Below are 27,306 nucleotides of genomic sequence, written 5' to 3'. Positions count from 1 at the left end.
CAATGTCTACAGTGGTAGCAGACAACATAGAATTCAAAGTAAGCATAATAGCAAGAGCAAAAGTAGAAGAAAAAGTGGACAACAATAGTAACCTGAAACAAAATGAAAGAGGTAGAAATAAGGAGCAGAATATGGACCATCCCAAATATATGCTGGACATAGAAATTGAAGAAATGTGGGAGCTGATGATGAAGCAGTCCAAATGTAGGAAAATGGTAACAGCAGCACGTAAGATCAATCACAAGTTGAACCTGATTGACAAGAAGAAGAAGACAGCAGACATATAGCAGCAGCGAAGGTACAAGGCATCTGGACAGTTACAGAACAAAGTGTAGGATCCAAGAAGATCAAGACCAAAAGACACATGATCAGGAGATCATGAATATTTTCTACTTTGGGAGTCTGATGCAGGAGCATTCAGCCCAAGGAAAATCATTGTAAATAGTAGACATAGGGGGTCATGTGTTTTTGGGAATTAGTTTCCTAAGCCTCAAGTCAATTTAATATTCAGGGTTTTAAGTGATTTAATTAGATAATGGGAGAATATGTAAATGCTCTCAAAATAAATAAATGAGAACATGAGTGGTAGAAGTCAAATCCAACTCTTAAACATTTCCATGATTCAAGGAACAAGAGAGAACTTTTAGGCATGGACTATCGAACTGATAGGGGGACTTTTCTGTTTTAAAACAGAGAAAAAGATGGAAGGGATAAAGTCTCGAGGAGAGTTATTCATCTGCCACATATGTATGCATGTAGCAATATTTAGCGCTTTAGTGAGTGATTTAAAGAAATGATGTGATCGATCTGATCGAATGTTTCCATATAAATATATGTAAGCCTACGGGCAATAGGAGGAGGCTAGTAATAGTAGAATCAGGCCTCTGTGTGTGAGTGAGATCGAGAAGTCTTGAATGTAATCTTGCTTCTAAATTAATATATGTAAAGTTGGTTCCCGACTGTGTAAGTATGTTGAAGAAGCATTTCATAGATGAATTAATGTTGAATTCGTAGGCTCTGCAACAAGTGCGGGCAGAATTCTAAAGGATGTAGAGGAATGGTTGATTCAGAGGTATCGTAGAAGGATCCTTGAATCAAATTGAGGAAAAGAGTGGAGGACTCGAGAGAAGAAACACAGAGGAGGTGGTGTGGATTCCTATTGAAGAATCGAGGAATCAAGAGGAGAATTGGTTCGCTATACCAATGGAGAAATTGAGTACTATTCGAACAGAACAGCGAAGGGAAATTGGGTCAAAACAGAACCCAAGTGGAAGCAGAAGGTGGATTTGAAGAGCTCTGCAAGGACAGAGATCAAAGGAGAGTGAGGATTTTAAGCTCAGAAGGAAGAGCAGGTTGCGAATGAGAAGAAGGCTAAAACCTTTAAAAGAGGGAAACCCCATAGAAGAATTGAAGAAGAGGAGGAAAAAACCAAGTAAAAAGGATGTACAGAAGAATTGGAGATTTAATGCACAGGTACTGTTAGATCTTGAAGGTCAACGGTCTAGATGATCACATCGGCATAGTTAATCATGTAATCTTGGGCCACAAACAGAAAACCCAAGTTACACTAAAAAAATTGGCGCAAAACGAAGTCGAGATTGGAAACCGGACTTGAAAATTTATAAAGGTTGGGTTATAACCTTATCGGGTCCGGGTGGCTAATTGGATCAGCATATCGGAGTGATAAGGGTCCGACTTAAGGAGAGCGATTGCGATATTGCGATAGATCCTGGACCGTCGAATCGAAAATCCAAATCGACAGCCCAGATCTAATTGCTAATCGCATTATCGGTGCTGTCAAGGAATATGGCAATATCGTTGATATTTGATAATCAACAATCGAAGGTGTCGGCATTCAAGGGAACAGAACCGCCGATAGTTATGAATGCGAATATATAGAATTTGAAGTCCTTGTATGCTATTCAGAGGGGAATTTCCTTTGTATTCCTGTGTATTATCGTGCGCGATAGTTGATATGGTTCTGAGGGTTCTGTGGAAAAAGTGCTAATAATGTTTCCGATAACAATTTTGTAGTCGCATGTCAGAGGAAAAAGGGGTGATACAGCACACAAGTGGTAAGACTGTGGAACTTGCGAATGCCGATTGCGATGAGGTTTAGCCTCAAAAACCATGACAAGGTTGTACGGAAGGCGGAAAAGTATGATTTGCATACATATCCCTTTATAAGTGGATTAAGAGGGATTTAGCGTTGATATGAAATTTGTGAGTTAATATGTATTAACCAAAGGCTGAGAGAACTGGTTATATATATATATATATATATATATATATATATATATATAGATGCAGCTAAAGGCTTGTACCAAGTTTCTGAAGGGTTTCTAATTCTTGATAAGAAGGATATAAAGGAGGACTTTAACCAAAGCCTCATATGAAGGCTTGAGGATGAGAATAGTCCCGATAGGAGGTTTTAGGTGGGGTGATTGGTTCCGATACAAAGGAAATGTATAAGAGGGCCTTAACCATTTCATGCTTGAAGATTTGACTCCATTGTAGAGTTAAATACCTGGTACAGTTGTGTTTATGCACATTGGTGCATCCTGTGGGTATGTGCGGGGTTTTACCCTGAACCAACATGGGCATGAGTGTTACTAGGACCCTCCATTCACTCCCACAGAATGGGTATTCTTGTGACTGGGGATTTTCCCAAGCAGTTTTGTGCCTGCGACTCTGAATTTTGTGCCACGTTTTCAGACCCATGGCTCAAGTCGCTGCCTAGAACTCCATGACACTTCTTGAAATGAAAGATAATAGTGGAATAATGGTACAAATGTAATTACTTGAGAAATGACTTGAATGGACCCCTACTAGCCATGACAAGAATTTCATCAAACACATCACAAATATGCATTCTATAGGTTTAAACAACAAATATGAGCATAGGGGTCTCATACTTATCTGAGAATCACTAAGAAGCATTCATGCCTCATCACAATAACTGCATTACCATCTATTGAGTCACATATTCATTTTACATTTAGTGATTAACCAAAACATGATGAGACCCAAACATTTTCATTATCATAAAACTCATTCATAACCAGCATATAACCAACAGAAATTTCAAGGATATAACAGCCATATAAGCCACATATAAACAATTATATTTTCCCATAAATACCAAGGAGAAAGAGAGATCTTATTTATGATTTCATACGACAACCAAGTATGGGACTTCCATGAGCCACCCGACCATAGACTAGGTTGAACCAAATATTTATTTGTGTCGATCATACTCGTGCCATATTCCAAGCATGAATGTTGGATATCATAAAGCAAATCAATCAAACCCACCCAGGGCTTCCAGAGGCCAAACCACCTCAACTCTAAACTAGTGATTCCACATCAGAAACAGACATCACTAATCATCACCAGATTGGTCTCTACCCAAGTTGTTCAGGGCTCCAAAGTGTTTGTCCCAACCAGGGCTTCTAGGACTAGTAACTCAACCCACAACTACTACCGGGATTTCAGAGCATTTGTCCAACCAGGGCTTCAGGGACTAGCAAGTCAACCTGCCAAGGGATTCCAGAGTGTTTGTCCAACCAAGGCTTCCAAGACTAGTAACTCAACCCAAGTTGTTACAAGGCTTCCAGAGCATTTATCCAACCAAGGCTTCCAAGAAATAGTAACTCAACCCACATCCAAAGGCACATGGAAACCAACCAAAAAAATAAGTAAACCCACAACACCATGGTATCCAGGGAATGGAAAGGCTAGGAAAATCCACTGTCAATCTAGGAAATCCTCTATGCCAATGAGAGATCATAACTAAGAAACCACATGCATATTACATGCATGCCAAAATTAGTGAGGAAAACATACATGCAACTCAATATCTGCAAAAAAAACTATTGCAATTGCTGATCTCGATGTCCTCTTGCACTTTCCTGCTCTTCCTTTGCCTTCTTGCTCCAAAAATCTAAGTATGCAACACTCCTCCAAAATTGAACTAGAAAAAAAAAAAACATGAACTGTTCCTTGGAAGCCTTTTAATTAATGAGGCCTCTTTTTTCTTCATTTTCCATTATTTTCCTGATTTTCCTCCTCACATGCAACCTGTGACCTTTCACCTCCCTTTTCTCCTAATTTCCATTATGTTCATAAATAAAATGCCAATAAATGCCTCATGCCTTTCCAAATCCTTTGCCAATTTCTTTAGCCATTAATAAATCACAAGTGATCCCCATCAATATGTTTTTTCCCAACATTCAGCTTGGAATATGTGTCCTATGACCAAGGTCTTATTTTACATGGATTTTTAGCCAGTGTTTTTATAGAACCTTCCCACTTGGTGGAACACCGTCCTTGGTGTTCAACGGCACCTACAACCACAAAACTGATGTAAACAAAACATACTACACATGGAGATTTATAACTTAGCTTGTTGGAGTATTTACAATGTTCAACCTATTGAGAAGCAAACCAACATGACAACATACAACATGACAACCATAATGACATGACACCCATACCGCTTATTGGAGATTTATAACATATCTCCTGGCACTATTTACATCCATATAAATATGTACATATACCAAAATATATTCCAAACATTCATTCAACCAGCAAATAGAGAAGGATACATAGCCTGCATCTGATCCACCATCTCCCATGTAGCTTCATCGGGCCCAAAGTGCTTCCACTACACTTTAACCTGCTCGATTGCTCAGTTCTAAAGCATGAGCATCTTTCTCTACAAAATGCACTGAGGTTCCAGCTAGAATTCTCCTTCTGGCTCCACCTACAATATAGACCAGTCAATCACATGATCAACATCTTTAACATACTTCTTAAGCAATGACACATGGAAAACATCATGGAATTTTAGTGTCGGAGGCAGTGAAAATGGATAGGCTATTGGCCCAATCCTCTCAAGAATCTTGAAAGGTCCACAAAACCGAGGTGCCATTTTGGCACATGATCTAATCCTCTGGGATCTCTTCTTCAGTTTGATGTGCAAGTACACCTGCTCCCCAACCTAAAACTCCTTAAACACCTTGTTCTAATCTGCATAGCTCTTCTACCTTTCATGTGTTTCTTTCATATTCTTCTTGATTACCTACATTTCTTGTTCCATTTTCGCTAACATGTCTAGTCCAATAAACACCTTTTTAACTGGATCACTCCAACTGATGGAAGTATTGCAACTCTGCCCATACAATTCCTCAAATGAACTCATCCTCAAAGACTCTTGATACCCATTATTGTAAGAAAACTCTACCAATGGAAGATACTCTTCCCACTTGTGTTGTTGGTGCATCACATACATCCTCAACATGTCCTCTAATATCTTGTTGACCCTCTTTGTCTGTCCATTTGTCTATGGATGATAAGTTGTACTGAAGGCAAACTTTGAACCTAAACCTGCAAACAACTCCTTCCAAAACTTGGAATTGAACTTCACATCCCTATCTGACACAATATTTTGAACACCATGCAATCTCATCATATTTATGATGAAGACTTGTGCTACATCATTCGATGAGTATGTTGACTTCCCGAGAATGAATTGTGCTACCTTCATCAACCTATCCACCACAACCATGATGGAATCATGCTACCTAAATGTCCTTGTAAAACCTATGATAAATTCCATGGAAATGACCTCCCATTTCCAATATAGAATTGCAATCGGTTGTAGTATTCCATCTGGATCATTACACTTTGCCTTCACCGGTTGACAATCCAAGGACCTAGCCACGAACTCTGCCATGTCTCTCTTCAATTTCAGCCAATAGTAAAACTTTGTCACTATTTTTAGTGTCTTCTGATAGCCTGGGTGACCTGAATATGGTTTCGCATGAAACTCCCTCAAGATCACCTTCTTGAGCTCATTGTTGTCTAGCATATATATCATGTCTCTAAACATGACCAATCCATCTGTCGTGAGACAATAGTCCACACCTTGTACATGCACTTGTACTTGTACATGTACCATTTCTTGTACCTATACCTATACCTATATCTATACCTATACCTGTACCTGTACTATGCTGCAAATTGTGCCTAAGCTCCATATACCTAATATCCTGCTAACCTGCCTGTGATATCTTATCCTATAGATCTGTCCCATAGGAGCTTATAGCTGCTATAAGATTCACTTGTATCCGCCTGCTAAGAGCATCTACAACCCTGCTCTCTTTACCTTTAATATACATAATCTCAAAATTGAACTCACTAATCATGGCCAACCATCTTTCTTGCCTAGCATTCATATTTGGTTGGTCAAATAGATACCACAATCCACTGTGATCACTCATCAATACAAATCTTCTGCTAAGAAGATAATGCCTCCACATATTCAATGCATGAATGATCGTTACCAACTCAAGATCATGTATAGGATAGTTCTCCTCGTGATCATTTAGTTTTTGTGACTCATAACATACCACATGTCCTTCTTGTGTAATGAATTCACCCAATCCTCTCTTGTAATCATCTGTACATACCACAAATTATTTATCCGAATCTGCGATATTTAACATTGGAGAATGTGTCAATAGTTTCTTTAACTACTCAAAATTTGTTGCACATTCCTCTATCCATTCAACCCTCTTTCCTTTCCTTTGCAATGATGTGATAGGATAAGAAATCTGCAAGAAGTTCCTTTGAACCTCCTGTAATACCCTACTAACCCCATGAAGGATCTCACCTCATCCACATTCCTAGGAGTTTCCCACTCTATGATGGCTCTTACCTTTTCTATTTCCACTTTTATTCCTTCCTTGGAAACCACATGTCCCAAGTAATGTACCTCAATTTGAAAGAAACTTCACTTCTTGAGCTTAGCATACAACTAATGCTCTCTCAGTAATATCAATACTACTGCTAAGTGTTTGGCATGCTCTTGTTCATTTTTAGAATATACCAATATATCATCAATGAACACAATAAAAAATTTGTACAAATAAGGATCCAACGCACTATTAATCAAGAACATAAAAGTAATTGTTGTTTTGAGGCTTCTACTACAATGCTTTGTGTGTTGCTTTCTTCTGGAGTTCTCGCATCCATGATTTTTTGTATTGACATTTCGAGCCATCCACCATGGCTCATCATCAGGATAGATCAGTAATTGTGTAGAACATATCTCATTGGGTTTGAATAAATAGGATTAAGAGATGCACAAGGAATGGAAGGCGACCTTGCCAGACTTATTTTGTAATTTTTGGGTTTTTGATTTTATTATATGCTATTTAATAAAATAATTTAAATTCAGTTTGGAATATTTAATTATGTAATTAAATTGTTTAATTATTAATTTTTATTATTATGTTCATATCAGTAATAATTTAATTGTTTAATTTGGTATTCTTTGTTTTAATTTAATGTTTTTTTTTTAATGAGAATTTATGTAATGGATTTTTAATCTATTCATATTTCTTTTTATTTGTCTTTCTTCTTGTTTTTATTTATTATTTATTTATTTATGAATAATTATATTATGTTAGTTATTATTTTATTTTATACTTAATTTTAATTTTGTTTTTTTTTTGTGTTTAGAGTTGTATAGAAATTTTTAAATTATGTGATAGGATTATTTATTTATTTCAATATTAATATTAAAATGAATTTTTAATTTATTTTTATTAATTTTTATTTTTATTTAATGTTTATTTATTTATGATTAATTATATTATGTTTGTTACTACCTTGTTTCATACTTGATTTTATTTTAGTTTTGTTCTTATTATTTAGAGTAAATTAATTAGTCTGATTTTAATAATAATCTAATGTTAATTAGCATTGATTTAATTTTATTTCTTGTATATATAATTCTAATGTTAATGAATATTAATGTTAGTATTAGTAATCTAAGATTTATAGTTTATAGTTTTAAGATGTAAATTAATGTTTTTAATTTTAAGAGTTGGAAGTTTGGGTAGGTGTTTAGTACAGGTGAGAAAAGAGGAGAATGTATGGGAGGGAGGTCGAGTTTTAATGGGGGAAAGGGTTAGGTTAGTAGAGGGTGTTCTAGGACATTAAAGTAGGAATCAAATTGTCACTTATTTTCCATCCTTCGTCTCGATTGAGGTTGTTAGGGTTTTTGCCTATTTCTATGGCTTCTCTCAGTTTTCTATGGTGATAATGATCAATTTTGGCTACCACTTTAGAGTTTTCAATGCAGATGTGATGATTGGTTTTACTGGAATGTTCAGCGAGAGCTGAGGTTTTTGAGCGGTTATGTTTTATATCGGCGGCATGTTCATGAATTCTAGTATGGATGGATCAACCAGTTTCTCTAATGTATGTTTTTCCGCAGGAACACAGAATCATGTAAACTCCTTTGTGGCATTTGGGATCAACAGGATCTTTGACCGATTTTAGGCATCTACTGATGGTGTTCAAGGGTTTGAAAGTGGTTCTAATTTTTTTCTTTTTTAATATGTGTGCAATTTTATCTGTTGTGCCTAATATGTAAGGGAGGTGTACCTTGCCTAGATGATCATCTAGTGGTTGTTTGTTTTTAGGATTCTCAGCATTCTTGAAGGCTTTGATCACTTGGTGTTTTTTGTATCCATTCTCTATGAATACATTCATAAGATGGTTCTTTTCATCTTCAAAGTGATTTTTATCCGAAATATGAATGGCCCTGGTTGCTAGAGTGTTGAGAACACCTATTTTTTGGGATGGATGGTGGTGAGAGTTGGCATGTAGGTAATGTTCTGTATGGGTTTTCTTATGATATACTTGGTGTGATATGGATCCATCTTTGTTTCTTTTGATTAAGATGTCAAGAAAAGGAAGGTTGTCGTTCTCCTCTATTTCCATGGTAAATTGGATAGAATTGGATAGACTGTTTAGGTGTTGTAGGAAATCCTTTAATTTTTCTTTTCCATGAGGCCAAATGATGAAAGTGTCATCGACAAACCTTTTCCAAAGTTTGGGTTTTAATGGGGCAGATTCAATGGCCTTATTTTCAAAATCCTCCATAAAGAGATTAGCAATAATAGGAGATAGAGGGGATCCCATGGCTACACCGCACGTCTGTTCATAAATTTCATCTCTAAAACTGAAGAAGGTAGATTTGAGACATACCTCAATTAATTTGGCTGTGTCAGAGTTTACGATTTTATGGACCACTTCCATGGCCTCATCTATGGGAATGTTGGTATAGAGAGATTTAACATCAAAACTGACTAATATGTCATTGGTATCTAGGTTTAGATCTTTGATCTCATTGATGAAATGGGTGGAATCTTTGACAAAGGAACTAGTGTTGCCCACTAGAGGTTTTAACTTCCGAGCTAGGTGTTTTTCCAACTGATAAGTTGGACCTCCTATGGTATTAACAATGGGTCTTATGGGGACGCCTTCTTTGTGTATCTTCAGGGCTCCATAGATTCTAGGGGTGTATGGGTTGTTTTCTAATAGGTTCTTAATGTTGTGTTCTTTACTTGATTTTATCAGATTGTGTACGTTTTTGGATATCTTTTTTAGGGGATTCTTATTTAATTTAGTGTAACACCCACTGTTGGTGAGGTGGTCTATCATCTTTTCATTATAATCTGTTGTGTTCATTATGACAGTTTCCCCACCTTTATCAGCTTTTAGGACTACAATATCAGGGTCTTGGTTTAAGGTTTTGAGGGCTAAATGTTCTTGTTTGGAAATGTTGCTTTTGGGCAGGTGGGATTTTCTCAGAATGATGGAACAATCCTGTCTGATATTTTCTTTGATGTTGTCCAGTAAGTCCCTGATCCCATACTCTATGTTGCAGAGGCTGGAGCATTTGTTAAAACAAATGGAACTACAACAAACTCATAATGTCTATACCTGGACCAGAAAGTTTTCTTGTGAATGTCATCTTCTTTAATGTGTACCAATGATATTTGGATCTCAGATCAATATTCAAGAACATTGCTTCTCCCTTCAACTGATTTAACAAATCATCAATCCTCAGCAATAGATACCTATTCTTGATGGTCACTATGTTCAACTTCATGTAATCAATGCACAACCTAAGAGTACCATCCTTCTTCTTCACAAACAGTATCAGTGCGCCCCATGGTGATACACTTGGCCTAATGTATCCCTTGTCAAGCATTTCCTTCAACTGTAACTTCAACTCTACCAACTCCAATGTGCTCATCTTGTAAGGTGCCTTAGATGTTGGTGTTGCCCCTAGTACCAACTCAATAGAAAATTCTACTTCCCTATGAGGTGGAAACTCTGAAATCTTTGCAGGAAATACATCCTGAAACTGATGTAGAACTCATTACCTACTCAAAAAACCTGCATTCTCAACTTCCTTACCTTTTTCACTGGAAATATGTGATGCAAATAACACACACCCTTTCCTCTTACTATATTTGGCATGCATAGTTGTCACCATTCTCACTGATGTTGCTTTCTTCTTACCCTGCAAGACTCTTTGTTCACCATTGTCATCAAGGCACTAAATAGCCTTGTCATAAAAATCCACCCTAGTCCTATGAAGATACAAATAGTCCATACCCAACAACATATTGTATGATCCTAACGGTAATATATTCAAATGTGTTGAGGTATACATACCATTAAAATCAAATTCACAAGCTCTTACCCAATGATGAACTTGCTTCTTTGTACCTGTAGCCAACTACACTAATCAAGACTCTGCATGTACTTCTTTATTCAAACCACACCTATCCACCATTTCAAGATTAACATAACTAAAATTATATCTAGGGTCAATAAAAATATAAACAAATTGATCACAAAGCTTACTGTCCATCTCGACAATAGACACCTAGTGATCTTCCTACCTATTATCCAACACTACATCGATCCTAGGAATACTTTGTCCAACCTCTTCCACGGTTTGTGCCTCCTGAGCATTGTAGATCTGTGATCTACCCCCCTGATGTTGTGGAAAATCTCTCCTGCAATTCTCTCCTCCACATGTCCAACACTATAAAGGCTTCCATCTTTCATCCTTATTCTTGTCCTCATATCAAATTCCCTATCCTCTTTCAAATGCATTCAACTTCTTAGATGGAATTGCATTCTCTTTATTACTTGTACCTTGAGGACTTGCTCACTTCTTATCTAATTTTCCTTTTTTCTTTGAATTATCTCTCTACTCTGGCTTAGTCTCAGATATGTGCTTTGATTACCCGTAACAATGCTTTAGCTTTTGGATCACCTCCTCCAATGATATAGGCTCATCCAACTCAATCATGTCTTTGAATTCTATTGGTAACCCACTGATGAATCTCATAATCTTGGTCTTCTCCTCCTTGAGTTAAAGGCACATACCTCAACAACTCTAGAAAACTACTAGCGTACTCCTCATCGGCCATAGATCCCGTCTTCGGCTCATAAAATTCATTTTCCCTGTCATCATAGTATATCTCTGATAGATACTTCTTCCAGAATATCCTTTCAAATTCACTCCAAGTCAACTCCTCCTCATAAATATCTATGGCGTTCTTTACATCTTCCCACTAGATATTTTCTTTACCTTTAAGACTAAATGTAGCTATTCTGGCCTTCATGTTCTCTGAATAATCGTGCAATCTGAAGAACTTATTCATTCCTAGCAATCATGCTTCTGCATCCTATGACTTATTCATATCTCCATCAAATGTAGGTGGCTTTGATTTCTTAAACTCATCCAGAAAATATCCCATGCCACTTCTCTTGTAAGGATGATAACAATAAATATCATAATGCATGTCAGGACCAAAACTAGAGTAGTACCTTTTTCTATCTCCTCTCCTATCCGGAATGTCCAAGGACCTATCATCCCTGATCATGTCATCTCTATATGACTTGTACCCACCAAGATACCTACTGCCATATGCCCCATTAGTTTTGTCTTCCTTCCCACGGATGATCTGAAGTGGCCCCTGTCGTTGCAATTCTGACGAACTCTGAAGGATTACTACATTAACCTCTACTTGTTTCTTCTGTGCCTCTATGATTCTATCATTGACTTCTTTACAGCTCCTTATTTCTACCTTCAAGCTTCTCAGTGTGTCTTCTAAGTCGGAAGAATTCTCAACACCACATTTCTCATCTGATCCATAAGGATAATCTCGTGAACCGTAGTCTACCACCTTGCTAGTCATCTTGATCTCTTTCCTGCAAGGCATCTTACGTCAACTAAACGAAATAATAAACAAACCAATGTACCTTAGCATCATTTGGGGAGGATATCTCCTGCAAGGTCAACCATTCAGCGTAATACATGTATAAACATAATCATAATGACATGTAAATATGTAGCATATAGATATAACAACATAGACATCATTCTAACCATAGTCCAATCATCAATGCATGACCATATCAACTACACATCATGACCTCATGTACAACAACAATGGCCATATCAATGTATGAAAAATGATATATATAAACACTGACATGCATAACCAATGCATAACCAACATACACTCATGACGAAACATTTCACAACAACACCATCAACCTTCACATGGAGACATCACTACAGCCATGATCAACACCATGCATATGCAACAAGTACAATGTGTCAGCTAAGGAAGTGGAACTGATGGAACACAAAAACATAGACCTTCCTGACCTACTACAAAACTCCCAAGAGCCATCCAAACCTTCCAGGTGACTAGCCCCTGAGACAAACTAACTTTTTACTGCATTAATCCCCTAGTAGCTCCCATGACATGGGCATGAATCTGAGTGGGACCCTCCAGTCACTCCCATAGCATGGGTATGCCTGCGACTCTAAATTTTGTGCCACGTTTTCAGGCCCAGGGCTTAGGTCACTGCCAAGAATTCCATGACACTTCCATAAATGAAAGATAACAATGGAATAATGATATAAATGTAATTAATTGAACAAGTACTTGACTGGACCCCTACTAGCCATGACCAGCATTTCATCAAACATATCACAAATATGCATTCTACAGGTTTAAACAATAGATCTAAGCATATGGATCTCATACTTATTCGAGAATCACTAGGAAGCATTGATGCCTCATCACAATAACTGCATTACCATCTATTAAGTCAAATACTCATTGTACATTCAGTGATTAATCAAAACATGATGAGAGCTATACATTTTCACTATCATAAAACTCATTCATAACCATCATATAACCAACAAAAATATCAAGGGTTTAACAGTCATATAAGTCGCATATGAACAAGTATATTTACACATAAAATACCAAGGAGAAAGAGATCTCTTATTGATGATTGCATAAGCTGACCAGGTATGGAACTTCCATGAACCACTCGACCGTACACTAGGCTGAACCAAATATTTCTTTCAGCCAGTCACCCTCGTGCCATATTCCAAGCATGAATGTGGGATATCATAAGGAAAATCAATCGAAACCACCTAGGGCTTCCAGAGGCAAAACCACCTCAACCCTTAACCAGTGATTCCACCTCACGGTCGAATATCACTAACTATCACCAAATTGGTCTCTACCCAAGATGTTAAGGGCTCTAGAGCATTTTTTCCAACTAGGGCTTCCAGGACTAGTAACTCAACCCACAATTGTTGTCGAGCTTCCAGAGTGTTTGTCCAACTAGGGCTAGTAACTCAACCCACTAAGGGCTTCCATAGAATTTTTCCAACTAAGGCTTCCAAGACTAGTAACTCAACCCAATCTGTTAGAGGGCTTCCAGAGCATTTTTCCAACCAAGGCTTCTAAGAACTAGTAAATCAACCAATAACCAAAGGCACAAGAAAACCAACAAGAAAAAAAAAAAAAAAAAAGTAAACCCACAACACCATGGCTATCTAGGAAATGGCAAGGCTAGGCGAATCCATTGTCAATCTAGGAAAACCTCGATGCCAATGACATATCATACCCAAGAAACCACATGCATGCCAAAACTAGTGTGGAAAATATACATATAACTCGGTACCTGCAAGAAAAACTTGTTGTATTTGTTGATACAATTGTACACTTATGATTTCCTGCTCTTCCTTTTCCTTCTTTCTCCAAAACTCCAAATATGCCACACTCCTCCAAGAGTGCTCCAAAAAAACTCTAAGTGTCCAAGAGTGTGAGAGAGAGAGATCCAAAATTGAACTGACAAAAAGCCGTGAACTGATCCTCATAAGCATTTCTATTAATGAGGCCTATATTTTCTTCATTTTCCATTATTTTCCTTCATTTTCCTCCTCACATGCAACCTATGACCTTTCACCTCCCTTTTCTCCTAATTTCCATTATTTTTATAACTGAAATTCCAGTAAATGCCTCATGCCTTTCCAAAGCCTTTTCCATTGCCTTTACCAATTTCCTTAGTCATTAATTGATCATAAGTGATCCCCATCACTGTGTTTTTTTCCAACATTCAGCTTGGAATACATGTCCCATGACCAAGGTCTTTGTTAAGGGATAAAGTCCCCTAGGGCTTTGGGTTAGAACCCTAGCACAGTGGGAGTAATCTACAACAAGAAACAAGCAAATAACTTAGGCAAAATTCTTAAATGAGCGAACTATGCGAGGATGTACATACCCAGGGGTCCTTCATTTAGGTAGTTCCAGTCAGGGTTCAAACACTCTGCATCTCCTCACGATCTTTAAACATGCAAAACAACCAATTCAAGGACACACAGCAGCATATAGATAAAGAATTATATTGAAATCAACTTTATAACATATAAGTAGATGGTTAGTTATACATTGAAATAGTCATTCATATATAAACCATAACAATAACATCAGATACATGAACAAAGTTGATATCAGGAACAAGACATTGTTTCTTTTATTACAGATAACTATAATAAAACATATAAAGAGTTCACCTGAGTCTTCCTCTTCCGACTCCAAGCAAAACCGTCCTCCAGGTCCATCTAGTCTCAATCTTCAAAAGGCTCCTTCCATAACCAACACAAGGATATCTCCAACAAGTGAAAGGATATCAACTCTCAAGGAAACAAGGGTTTCCTGAACTTGGGGAAGTGCCTGAAGCACAGGGATCTTCAGACTTTATCAGGGGATAATCTCAGTAGAGTAATTCTCTATTTTCTCTCCTCCCTAAGTCCTTCCCATTGAAGTCTTTTTATACTTATCCCAAAGTAGTTTTTTAGTTGGGAAACAGTTGGGCCACAGGCACTAATAGGTAATCAACAAGTAAAACCCGTGATCTCCACCCATAGTTAGAAAATTTAAATTTTTTAAGTGTTTTAACACATATACGCGAGTTGGGTATAGACTGACCCGCGTGTACACATGTTTAATACAGGGAAAAGTCACATACAGGGAGTAAAACACTGTTTTTTAAATACTTGGACCAAGTCTAGAAGGAAGGGTTTCCCTAGGCCATAAACCAAGCATCACAAATACATGAGGTGATATTTGGAGTTATAACAAATGCCCCCTAATATATGAGGTCAGAAGGGGAACATGATGGCCGAAATGTATTAAGTATATGGAAAGGAAACCTGTCAAAAACTGGGACAAACTTCACCAGATTTCATCCTGCCAAGCCAACAAAAGAAGATCAGAAAGAAACAACTGTCTGAGGCAAGAATACCCATGCTCAGAGAAAGTAAAGCATGTTCGCATATCAAGTACAAGTAGATCCACTATGTATACAAGTATAAAGAACTGAAAGTACATAACGGATCATCTGATCATGATTGAACAAGTACATGTTTGAATATCACATATAAGAAGATGATCAATGAAGTTGAAGGATAAAGCTAATCACTGATGTCAAAAAATAATCCAAATAGTACCAAATGAACATGATGGAATAAAATGGTACTACATCGCAAATCAGATGCTAGCATATAGGATGTCACTATGAAGGACTGCAACATATAATGTGGAATGGTGTCAACTAGCAGCAACAAGAGCAACTGACAAGTGAACCAAAAAATTTTGATGCAACCCAAGGTCTTCACTGACCACGGTGGTACATTTCTACACAATGGGAATAAATGATCTGAATTCGACCATGTGACAAATCATTTGATTACTGGTCATTAATGTATACCGTTAACAAACTCGAGACTACTCCCCGATAATGATAATGAGAGTCAAGGTACCCAGTACAATCTAACAAGTGCGAATAGATGAGCTGAAGTCGAACACCTGTAAGAATCTATCAATCGGGAGACAATGATGGTTTCCCACTATCGATAGTGAAGGATCTGCCACTGATGACTGCAAACCCCAAGGTACTGCTAAATGGACTCTAGACCTTTTCCCTGGAGCAATGAGTTGTAGTCGATAGGGAAAGATCTGCTAGAAGGAAGGCGTTAAGGCATCCTTCATCAATCTAGCGCGAGTGTAACCCGTAGGCCAATAATGTGGAAGGAATCAGACGAAAAAGATGTAGTAACCCGACCGAAGCACGTTTCTAGCATACACAAGATGTAGCTAGCACACGACAGAAACCCTCTAAACCAACCAATAATGAAAGCTGACACAGAGGTGAGGAATCCACCAATAAGGTCAAATGGAAACCAAGGCACTGCACGAATCCCAATGTGTGATAATGAAAGCTGATGTTGAACACAAGGGAAACCACTCAGTCAAAGACCCATGATACTGATCGATGCTGAGCACAAGGTGACCTATCAATAATGAAAATAGGGTCAGGGTGCAGCTCTAGGCCTATCCTTAGAGCAAGATGTCGTCGTAGATAAGGACAAGACCCGCCAACAAGAAGTCAATGGAGACCTTCTCAAACAAACACGAGTAAAATACCAATATAACTGATGTGATGATAGACAAGACACTGACAACTAGGGGTGGCCGACTATAGGTCAAGAGACACCATAGAGAAGCCAACTCAGGCTTACATCCCTTGAACAAAAGCACAACTCAATGATGACCATGTGGCAGCATATGATGACTCTGTATAAGTTCGTCATGTAGGAGGCATGAACGAACTCTCCATATGATTGGAAGAGATAACCAATCGGAGGAGAACTAACTCAATAACAAGGTTAAGGCATACCTAAGTCAAGCTAAATCCCACCCAAATGGAGGAGATGCTTTGTTCGAGTGCTTTTTTCAAGGGCGACACGACTGACTCTAGCTGCCAAGAATAAATGGAAATATTGTCCCGTTCCCACTCTTTTTGGAATATGTAATTTTTCTTTAAGTTCGAAAAAGGATAAAATAATGCTATAGTACAGTAGAAAGAACAAGTGTCAGTGAAATAGATGATCTAGTTCCTAGGATGGGACCATTCCTATGCTCAAATGCAAGGAGGCGAAACTAGTCAAGGACACTCAAAAGGATGTTCCTTCCATGAGTCTAAATGTGTGTCAAGTTGCATAAGCTAAGGGATTGCAAGTTTGATTTTTGCAGAATATATGGTCAAAAAAGTGGCTTAAACATGAGTCCAAGTGAAGCTGGCTCAAGGCCAAAAGGTGCAAATGGTCAAAATGCAATGCAGTAGTATAATTCAACACAAAGGAGCCTCTAGTGTATAAGGCCAAAACCAAACAAAGAAGAAAAGAGCAATAAGTCTTCAACGCACAAGTCATGGTGAGACTAGAGAGGACTCCCGAGCCTACTGAATGAAGCAGCATGGGCAACCAATATTAGTGAGGTGCTAACTACAATGCCCATGAAAAGGATGGCTCTACCATCGTGTCATGATTTAAAAGTTGACGAATGAAAATTGTTTACGAACCATAAAATGATGGGATCGACCCTATGGCTTTGCTAGGGTTCTGACCCAAAGCCCTAGGGGACTTTATCCCTTAACAGAATTGGCAACTCCACTGGGGAAGTTCTTGAAGCATAGGGATCTTCAAACTTGATCAGGGGATAATCGCAGCAGAGTAATTATCTACTTTCTCTCCTCCCTAAGGCCTTCCCATTGAATTCTTTTTATACTTCTCCCAAAGTAGTTTTTTAGTTTGGAAATAGTTGGGAACAGTTGGGCCACGAGCACTAATAGGTAATCAACAAGTAAAACCCGTGATCTTCGCCCATAGTTAAGGAAATTTAATTTTTTTAAGTGTTTTAACACATATATGCAGCTTGGGTATAGACTGACCTTCTTGTACACGCGTTTAATACAGGGAAAAGTTGCGTACAGGGAGTAAAACATCATTTTTTAAATATTTGGACCAAGTCTGGAAGGAAGGGTTGCCCTAGGCCATAAACCAAGCATCACAAATACATGAGGTGATATTTGGAGCTATAACAGTCTTATTTTACCTTTATTAATTTTACATGGATTTTTAAGCAGGGTATTACAGTATGTTTTTTGGTTATAAGTGTCATAGAACATTGAGGATGGTGTTTCCGCAAGGGGGAGGGGTTTGTAACAACCCTGGTTGATTTTCCATGTAAATAAAATAAAACCTAGGTCACGGGACACATATTCCAAGTTGAATCGTGGGAAAACATTATAGTGGGAATCACTTGTCGTTTATTAATGGCTATGGAAATTGGCAAAGGAAAAGAGGAAATAAATGGAATTTAATTAAGGAAATAAAGGAAAATGGTAGAAAAGGAAAGTGAAGAGACACAAATATGCATGCAAGGGAAATTAGAGAGACCACTTTTTTCAATTCAACTTTTGGATAGTTTTTGGCTTATCTCTTTATCATTCTAGTTCTCTTCTTCCACTCTTACGCACTTAGAGAATTCTTGGAGCATTCTATCATTCACTTAGACTTGGAGAGGAGCAAGGAAGTAATTTGTGGTCAGCAGACATGAAGGTTGGATTAACATATACAATAAGAGTACATAGTTGGTAACAGGTTGCATGTGTGATTTACTTGCTAAGATTTGAATGCATGGTACATGCATGTTGTTATTTGGTTATTTTACTATCATTAGCATGGGATTTTCCTAATTGACAGTGGTTTCAAACTTACCTTTCCTTTTCTTGGATAGCCATGATGTAGTGCGTTCTCTATTTTGGTTAAGCTTTGGATGGTCAATAGATTTGGATCTGGCTGAGGTGGTCTTTGGAAAATTCCCAAGGGTCAAGGGTGGAGATGGGATTTCTCCTAGAATTCTTTATGGATGGGTGGAGATAGGAAAATTCATTTGGAGCTAGCGAAGGAAGTAAAAGGCATCCAAGCTTGTTTGGGTATTATTGATTTCTATACCAGTTTCGATGAAATCACTATGGTTGAGGATTGAGGTGGTTTTTCCTTTAGAAGCTTTATTTGGTTCTATTTTGGTTTAACCCATATGATCCCACATTTATCCTTGGAATATGTTTCATTGTTTGATAAGTTATTGAATGGTTAATGTATGCATGGGTTAACAATTGTTGTTGCAACTAGCTCTAGAGGGATTTGGACCTTCTTTATTATTCTCTAATGAAGTTCCGAAGTTGATAATCAGATATGAATTCATGACCTATAGCTACTATGTTTATCATGTGTTCGACAAAATGTTTCTCATGTGTTTGGAAAGTTTTGAGAAAGGTCTAACCTTAGCATTCATTGCACAAAATTATTATCATGTTAGATTGAGTTCTGGAGAGTTCTAGGTTATTCTAAATAGTTGATATGTAGTTAGCATTGAAATATCAGTCTGGTTTTCCAACCGCACCCTCTAAGCTGGAAAATTTTGGTTCCAACCGCATGCAAAAATGCCTTTGCATATGGATGGAGACTTCCAACAATATGGATACCTTGGCATGCCTACGATTTGGGTATAAATCTTGAGAAAAGAAATTTCCAGCTCAAGGATTGATCACCAGTGGTCGTTGTCAGACACTTGTGTGATCTGGTGTCGCTGAGGGGTGGCAGTGTTTTCTAGTTAGTAGGCACCACTTCCATAACTAGAACTTGGAGTTTGGTTCATGCTATAGTAACACTCATCTCACGTTTACCCTGGAGAGCTTGTAAAAGTAGGTAAATGTGAGATTAGTGGTTACATAAAATAAATCTTGTGATCTCGGTTTAACATGATTTCATGGTCTTGTTTCCTCTCAATTTTAAGTGACCTCAAGTACTCAATTTTTGTGAAATAATTAAAGTTGATTCTAAGAGAAACAACAAGACGATGAAGGATAACCATGATTTGAAATTGTAATTTTATTCCATTAACTTGAAGCAAATGAGTTGAATAAATTAATGCATCTTTTTCGGCTACACTATCAACACTGAAAAACTAGCATAAATTATTACAAAAATGAAATATTAAGTTGATAAAATCAAAATTCTAATGAAGTCACCCTAGTGATTCTCATATGAAGTTCAAAATTTTACAATCATACATGCATTCATGACCTGCAGTTTCCATGTCTATCATATGTTTGACGAAATGTCTATCATGTACTAGGAATGTTCTGGTCAATATCTTGCTCAAATATTGATTATTTAGCATTGTTATCATCTTATTTATGATTCTAGAAAGTTATAGGCAGTTATGGTTAGTGGTCTGGGGGCTAGCTTGAAATAGTGGTGCAGATATCAGAAACAATGGCAGAGAACTGGGGAATTTGGGGCATAACCACTTGTAGATAAGCTTATGGGTGCAGTTAGAGCCTCATAATCACATTCGCGATGTGTCAAGGGTGTGGTTGAGGTGTTAAGTCAGTGAAAGAGAGTTCTAGCTCAAGGTTTATCACCTCGGGTGGTTGTGAGACTCCTATATGAGTTGTTGTCCCTGAGGGATGGTAGTAAGCTTTTAGTTTGTAGGCTCCACTTCCATAAATAGAACTTGGAGGTTGGGTCATATCATAGTGACACTCAACTCATGTTTAAAGTGTAGTGGAATCACTTTGGAGCCAATGAAGCTACATGAGAGATGGTTGATCATATATTGGCATTACATCCTTCTTTATTTTCTAGTTGAAGTAATTTTGTTTGGTATATATATGCATATGTGTATTGTAAATATTGTAATGAGCTATGTTACAAAGCTCAAATAAATAGTATGTTGTAAATATTGCAGCGAGTTGTATTATATAGCTCCATAAGTAGTATCTTTGTTGGTTATAAGTGCCATAGAACACTAAGGACGGTGTTCCCCCAAGGGGGAGGGGTTTGTAACAACCCCTAATTGATTTTCCATGTAAATAAAATAAAACCTAGGTCATGGGACACGTATTCCAAGTTGAATCGTGGGAAAACATTGTAGAGGGCATCACTTGTGGTTTATTAATGGATATGGAAATTGGACCTTCTTAATTATTCTATCATTATATGTACAATGAATGATTTACAAAGATGGAAAACATTTTATAGATGAGTGTGGATCATGTTGAAAATTACAATGAAGAATATCTTGCAAGATAATATAGATGTGAATGACATCCAAAATCTTAGCAATATCATGACAACCTGATATTATTATTAATTGCAACTGAAGTGTCTCATCCTCTTGACAAGTCTCCAAAAATTGAAATGTTGAAAAACCAACTTGTGGTGAATCGATAGGATCAAATAATTTGCATGAGTTATCCTCCTTCTTTGTAGAAGATATTTTTTTATTAATAGGATGACATCTATTAATGTCATCTGATTGATTAGAACATTTATTTCACCTAGTTGATTACTTAAACAACAAGACTCTTCATTAATTGCAAATGCGAGTGAAACATTATAAATCTCTGGAAAATCTATTTACTATTGAAAGTCCTTCTTCGCATATACAAGGTTAATAACACTTATATTTGTGGGAAGAGAATATCTCATTAATGTCATCTTTCACTTTATCAAATTTTTCCCTTACATAATGAAAATATACAAGATACGAAATAATATCTTGAGAATTACAATAATCAAATAAATCAAGATATAATGAATAATGAGTGAATGATGAAATACATCTCATGAAACAGAACTCTTCATGCTCGATTTCAATTCATAATTTTGTGTATTTGTTTCCTCTCTTGGCATTAATTTTTCAATAACAATGTTATGCTCTATTGAAAAATATGAACAGTTGACAGCATCTACAACATGATCATGTTCAAAGTTGAAAGATGAGGGTAAAAACACATCATTAGAATTTTCAAAATGAGAAGGAGAAAGAGTTGTTTCTAATGGAGAATTAGTAGAATAATCAATATTAGAATCCCCAAGAAGTTGATCTTGAAATTCATTAGTTGTCCTATGAGAAGATTGTTTTAAATTATTAATACAACTTTCATATTTGATCTCTTTCTTTGTTGAGTTAGTTGTGGTATTCTCTAAGATATGGAAACTTTCTTTCTCATTTAAAAACATGATGATGAATAAGAACAATCATAAGTTACATGTACTTCTTGTAAAATTTTAGTTTTCTCTTTGTTAGTGCCTAAATCTGCCTTAGGCTGAAGGAAGGAAAAATTCAGGGTAACCACAAACCACGCTCAGCCTCGTAGCTAGCCCTACAAGGACAGGAGAGGGCTCTCTCCGGGTCACGCTTAGTAAAAAATAAACAAATAGGGTCTGAGAATGAATTTAAAATGGATACTGATTTTAGGCTAGGTAAATAAATATGAAAGAGGTATTTTGATGAATGACTGAGTTTTCTGGGCTGTATGGGACCAAGGACCAGCAATGAGCAGAGAATTTAACTCAAAGACACAGATTACTTCATGAGGCAAGACAGGCAGAAAGTCTAGCAATTAGATTTTGAAATAATATGAAGTGGAAAGATTGTTTTAGAGGGTGAAAAGGGCATAAATACATGAATCCTTTTCAACAGAAGAAAACATAGAACGTGAAAAATTTCCCAAGGTAGAGCAGTAAAACTGAATTTTACCTTTTCTTACTTAAAAGCTTTCACTGGAAATGATTTTTTAATGAATTGTGAAACATAACGAAATACATATGAAACAGAAAGAAAATACATTTTCTAAACTCACGCCACAGGAATCTCATGAACCAGAGCTGCAAATTTTCATTAATTCTCTGTCAAAATGTACAGTGAGGAACTGAGTTTCTCTCCCACAGTCTCCCAGAAATTCCAACCAACCATTACAAAATGACTCTCAATACAATAAATAACCTTTTCCATGAGAAATTCAATCAACCTAGCAAATGAAGAGCCAACCATCAGCAGTTACATTTAATTTTCTATGAGGACCAATTAGAAAAAAGCAAATATGAGCGCAGATTTTTTGGGTGGCTGTTCGCCTTCATTTTGCCACTTGGATAGAGGCCAACCTTTAGTGAAAATGTTTCTTATAATTTGCCTTTGATGCTGGGAAAAATGTATTGTAAATGAGCGGGCCCACTTGGAGAAAATTTCAAATCGAAATCTCGCGGAGCGGAACTGATTTTGGCCTTTGGGTAGCTGTGCGCCGCGCCAAAAACTGTATGTGTCGCGCCATTTTGGAGCTAGTTTTGAGGCACTTCCTGACGTCCAAATTGATCCCAAGTGTGCTTGTTGGAAAGCCCTACCCGTCTACTTTCCAACCCAAGTGGAATTTTTGAATTTGGTGCCCATTTTCCTCTCCAAAGCCTCAATCTCCCAGGACTGCTTCCTGTGTGTCAAAATAGGGGCAGAAAGGTCATTTTGTGAGTGTTTTTGACCTCCTGAGGACTCAAAACTTTCCCAAACTTCTTGGCCATGCACTAGCAGTCATGATTTTTCATGCCAAATCCAAAAATATAATTTTTTTGCAATTTAGAGCTCCCTATCATAAGCGCGCACCACGTGGCGCAGCGCATAGGGAGAAAAACCTTGTTTTTGTACCAAAATTTGCAAAAATGCCAAAAATGCCCCAAATTTCTTGAAATTTGGGCTGGAGCTTCCTCATTAAGTGTCATGCTAGGCTAAAGAGGCTTCGGCCAACATCTGAAGACGATCATGCTCCTTTTGCCTCTTTTGCTTCCTATTTGCCTTCTTTAGTTTTGCCTTTAGACTCCTGATTCGCACCTTGCAAACCTTGTTCCTCGCCATGTAGTGGAAAGCCATGTGTCTCAGCAATGCATTGTCTCTGTCGGCCTTGTCTAGTAGCCTCTCTAGGTGGATTTTAACTCTCTCGAGATTAGACTCTCGATCATCATTAATCTCTTGCTCCAATGAAGTGAACTCAATCCTCCTCCCTTGGACAGCCTGACGATTCTCCCTGATGTTTTGTATCTCCATGATGGCTTGCTGATCTTCAAGTTGTTTGTTCCTCCACTCCAAGTACTGTATAGTCCATTGGGCTTTATCCAAGGTGGTAGACAAGGCATCAATGTCTGCCTGCTGCTCCTGAATGATCTCTCTCAGCTCTGCACTTTGTGGTTCCCTGTCAGTATCATCACCCTCAACAAGGATGAAATCAGTCTCTCGCTCACCTGAAGGCCCCTCATCATGCATCGGCTCCTTGCCTCTGTCCTGTACCTGTAGTGCTGATGTCGGAAGCGAGGCCCCTTCCACCCCAGGTGGAGATAACACTCGCTTTGCTGCTGCGAACAAATGTCTAGCACCCCTCTGATATGTGATGAATACCGGCACACTAGCGGTCTCATGGCACTCATACTGATGAGAAGGACCACCTGTCTCATGCTTGACCTCTGATAATCCCTGTGAAGCTCTGAAGAGGTCACGGGAGATGAAATCATCCCAAGTAATGCCCTGTAATCCAAGCTGATGAACCACCAAAATCTTAATAAGAGAAAAATGATAAACACTGTTAAGTTGCTGCTGAGGGGTTTTGTGCTGCATAAAGGTGTTCATCCTCTCTATGTTCCGACAAATGAAATGTGGGATGTTCATCATCCGTACCCTGGTGAAATGCATGAGCAACCTGATGTGATAAGCATATAAACGAGAGAATCGTCCCTCACAGCTGAAATATTTCATGATTAACTTCATTAGTGGAGCATATTCATCTTTCAGATATCGGAATGGAAACACTCATTTGAGCTGCCTCAAGAAACCGGTTTTAATGTATGGCTCATAATGCTACCGATCAATCTTCTGCTTCTTGTTCCATGGTTCTCCAACGTTCGGTATGCTGGTTGCTAATGAGACAGTTTCTGGTGTAAGTGTGAAGGTGACATCGGCTAAGATAGTGTGATCTCCATGTAAGTGTACCACAAACAGACGAGCTAGCTCATGATGAAGTTGAACACTAGCCACCATCTGACAAAACTCATAGCATGACTGACGCTGGAAACACGACAAGGCAAGAGGGCAGGCCTGCAATTCTATGAGGGTAGTTGGTTCTTCTCTAACATGTCTGCCACTTTTATGAGGCCTCCGGGGTGCATGTTATTCCGTGGGTGAGTCACTTTGATTTTCCACCTCATAGTCGGATGAATGATCAAATGACATGACTGTTGTTTTTCAACTGCCTTAGAGAAAAAGATGCTAAAACTGCGTTTGACTGCTTTTGTGATGTGTTGAAATCTGCCACCAAGGGGAAAAATGCAACAAGGGATTGTTAGGAAGGGGAATAATATGAAGGGATTAGGGACTATGGGGGGGAAATTTTGTTTAAGGACATGTAGGAGGGTTTGGGAAATTTATATAAGGTAGGATTTTGGGGTTTTACATTTGAAAAATGAGCGGAGGGGATAGGGAATAAGAGTTTAGTAACGTTTTAGGATAGGGAAAAATCGGAAAAATGGAATAGGGAAGAAGGGAATGATGGAAAGAAGGGAAAAATGAAATGGAGGAGGAACCTTGGCACCAACACAAATGAATTTGCAACCCTAACAGCAATTGTTTTGATGACTTTAAGTGGTAGGGTTTAAGATTTTTTGTTGCAAGCATAAGCAGCCATAAACCATCATCATACTAACACAAAAATGGATGAAACACTGAGAGATCGACCCCACCTAGCACATTCAAGGGATTAAAAGGCAATTTGTTGCAATTCTCAGCAAAATCAGGCTTTTATGTGTATGCGTCGCGCAGCATACCTAGTGCGCTGCACCATTTGAGTGCGTCGCGCCCATGTTATTTAACACTGTGTGGTCACGCCTAGTGTGTCACACTCCCTCAGTGCGCCATACCACTCCACCTGTGCGCCGCGCCTGTCAAGACACCTCCAACTTCATCCAAAACGTGCGTTGGCTCACCCAATCACCTTGAAATGCTTCTCTTTGACCTTGGCATGCAGAATGACATTGATCTTCATGGAAAAACCTTTATAAAGGACATTGATTTGATTTTTGTTTCTTCAAAACCCATTTTTGTAATGTTTCGAAATTGGCACTTTTTCACAATTAATACAACTCTGCTTTTCACACTTCCTTTTGATTTTTTTTTTTGACTAAAATGATGAATTTTTTGGCAATTTTTTGCAGGGGTAGCTGACATGGAATTTGGTAAAGGAGACCATGGCCACACCTGAAGAGATCAACTAAAAACTTTTGAAAATTATCATGAATGACAAATTGTTGACTTTTCTTCAAAACAGAGTTTTGAAGAACAGTCATAATATATCAACATGACGATGAAAATTCTTTGAATCACAACTTTGTAAGAGCCTCCCTCTGGCCTGCATGGCTTTATTGGACATTGTTTGAAGACCAAATTGACTAATCCCTAAACCTAACGATTGAAATGACTCTTGTCCATTAAAAGATCAAACATTGACTGTCATGGACTTTAATAAACATTGATGAAAAGACCTAAGCCAGTTGGTGCAAGACACGAGGAGTAATGACTCACAAGACCCTTCTGTCAGATTATGGCATGCTCCTAGTGAAATGCGGCTGAGTGAATGGAGAGGGACACCGAAAAATGAGATGCAGAAAGAGTTTTGATCTTTGACGGAGGACTGAGAAGACCGACTTTAACACTCTTGATCAATATCTACCACAGTGGATAAATTTGTTAAACATTGTTATTCTTCTACAAATTTTGGATCTTCTAAATCGACTTGTAATTGATTATAAATGCTTAATTCAGACTATTTAATATTTATTTTATTCTACTCGAAAGAAAGGGAAACTAGATGTTGAAACCATTCATTAATAGAAAGAAAATCCTCTTAAGGAAATATACAACAAATATTAATAAATATTGCATAAATTTCTTTCAATGATTCATCGAATTTCATCCTAGGATCATTAATTTCTTCACATAATTTTACATAACTAAAATTACTAAAAGAAAAAAGAAACCCATCTATGAATTTTTCCAATGAATGAATTGATGTGGTTGGCAACATTTCACACTTGTTCACACAACCTTTGAAAGCTAGAGTGAAAATCCTGCAGATTTCACCTTCATGAAGCATGTTACATGAGAAATACAATTATTAATAATTTAAGAAACATGTTCAGATGCAATAATTTTACTCTCACCATTAAAATTATTCTTTTACAAGAGTTTTACTATCTTCAATGGAGTGGTACATGATACTCGTCTAGAAACACACCTCCAAATAGGGATTTTAGAAGGAGCCATCAAAACTATAAACTTTTAAAATGTAAGCTCCAAAGGGTCATCTTTCTGTTAGAAAATT

The sequence above is a fragment of the Pinus tabuliformis genome, chromosome 4_2, assembly GCF_031772625.1.
Source record: "Pinus tabuliformis cultivar Carrire ecotype Pingquan chromosome 4_2, CPIR1, whole genome shotgun sequence".
Lineage (NCBI taxonomy): Eukaryota > Viridiplantae > Streptophyta > Pinopsida > Pinales > Pinaceae > Pinus > Pinus tabuliformis.
This window is presented reverse-complemented; position numbering follows the sequence as displayed.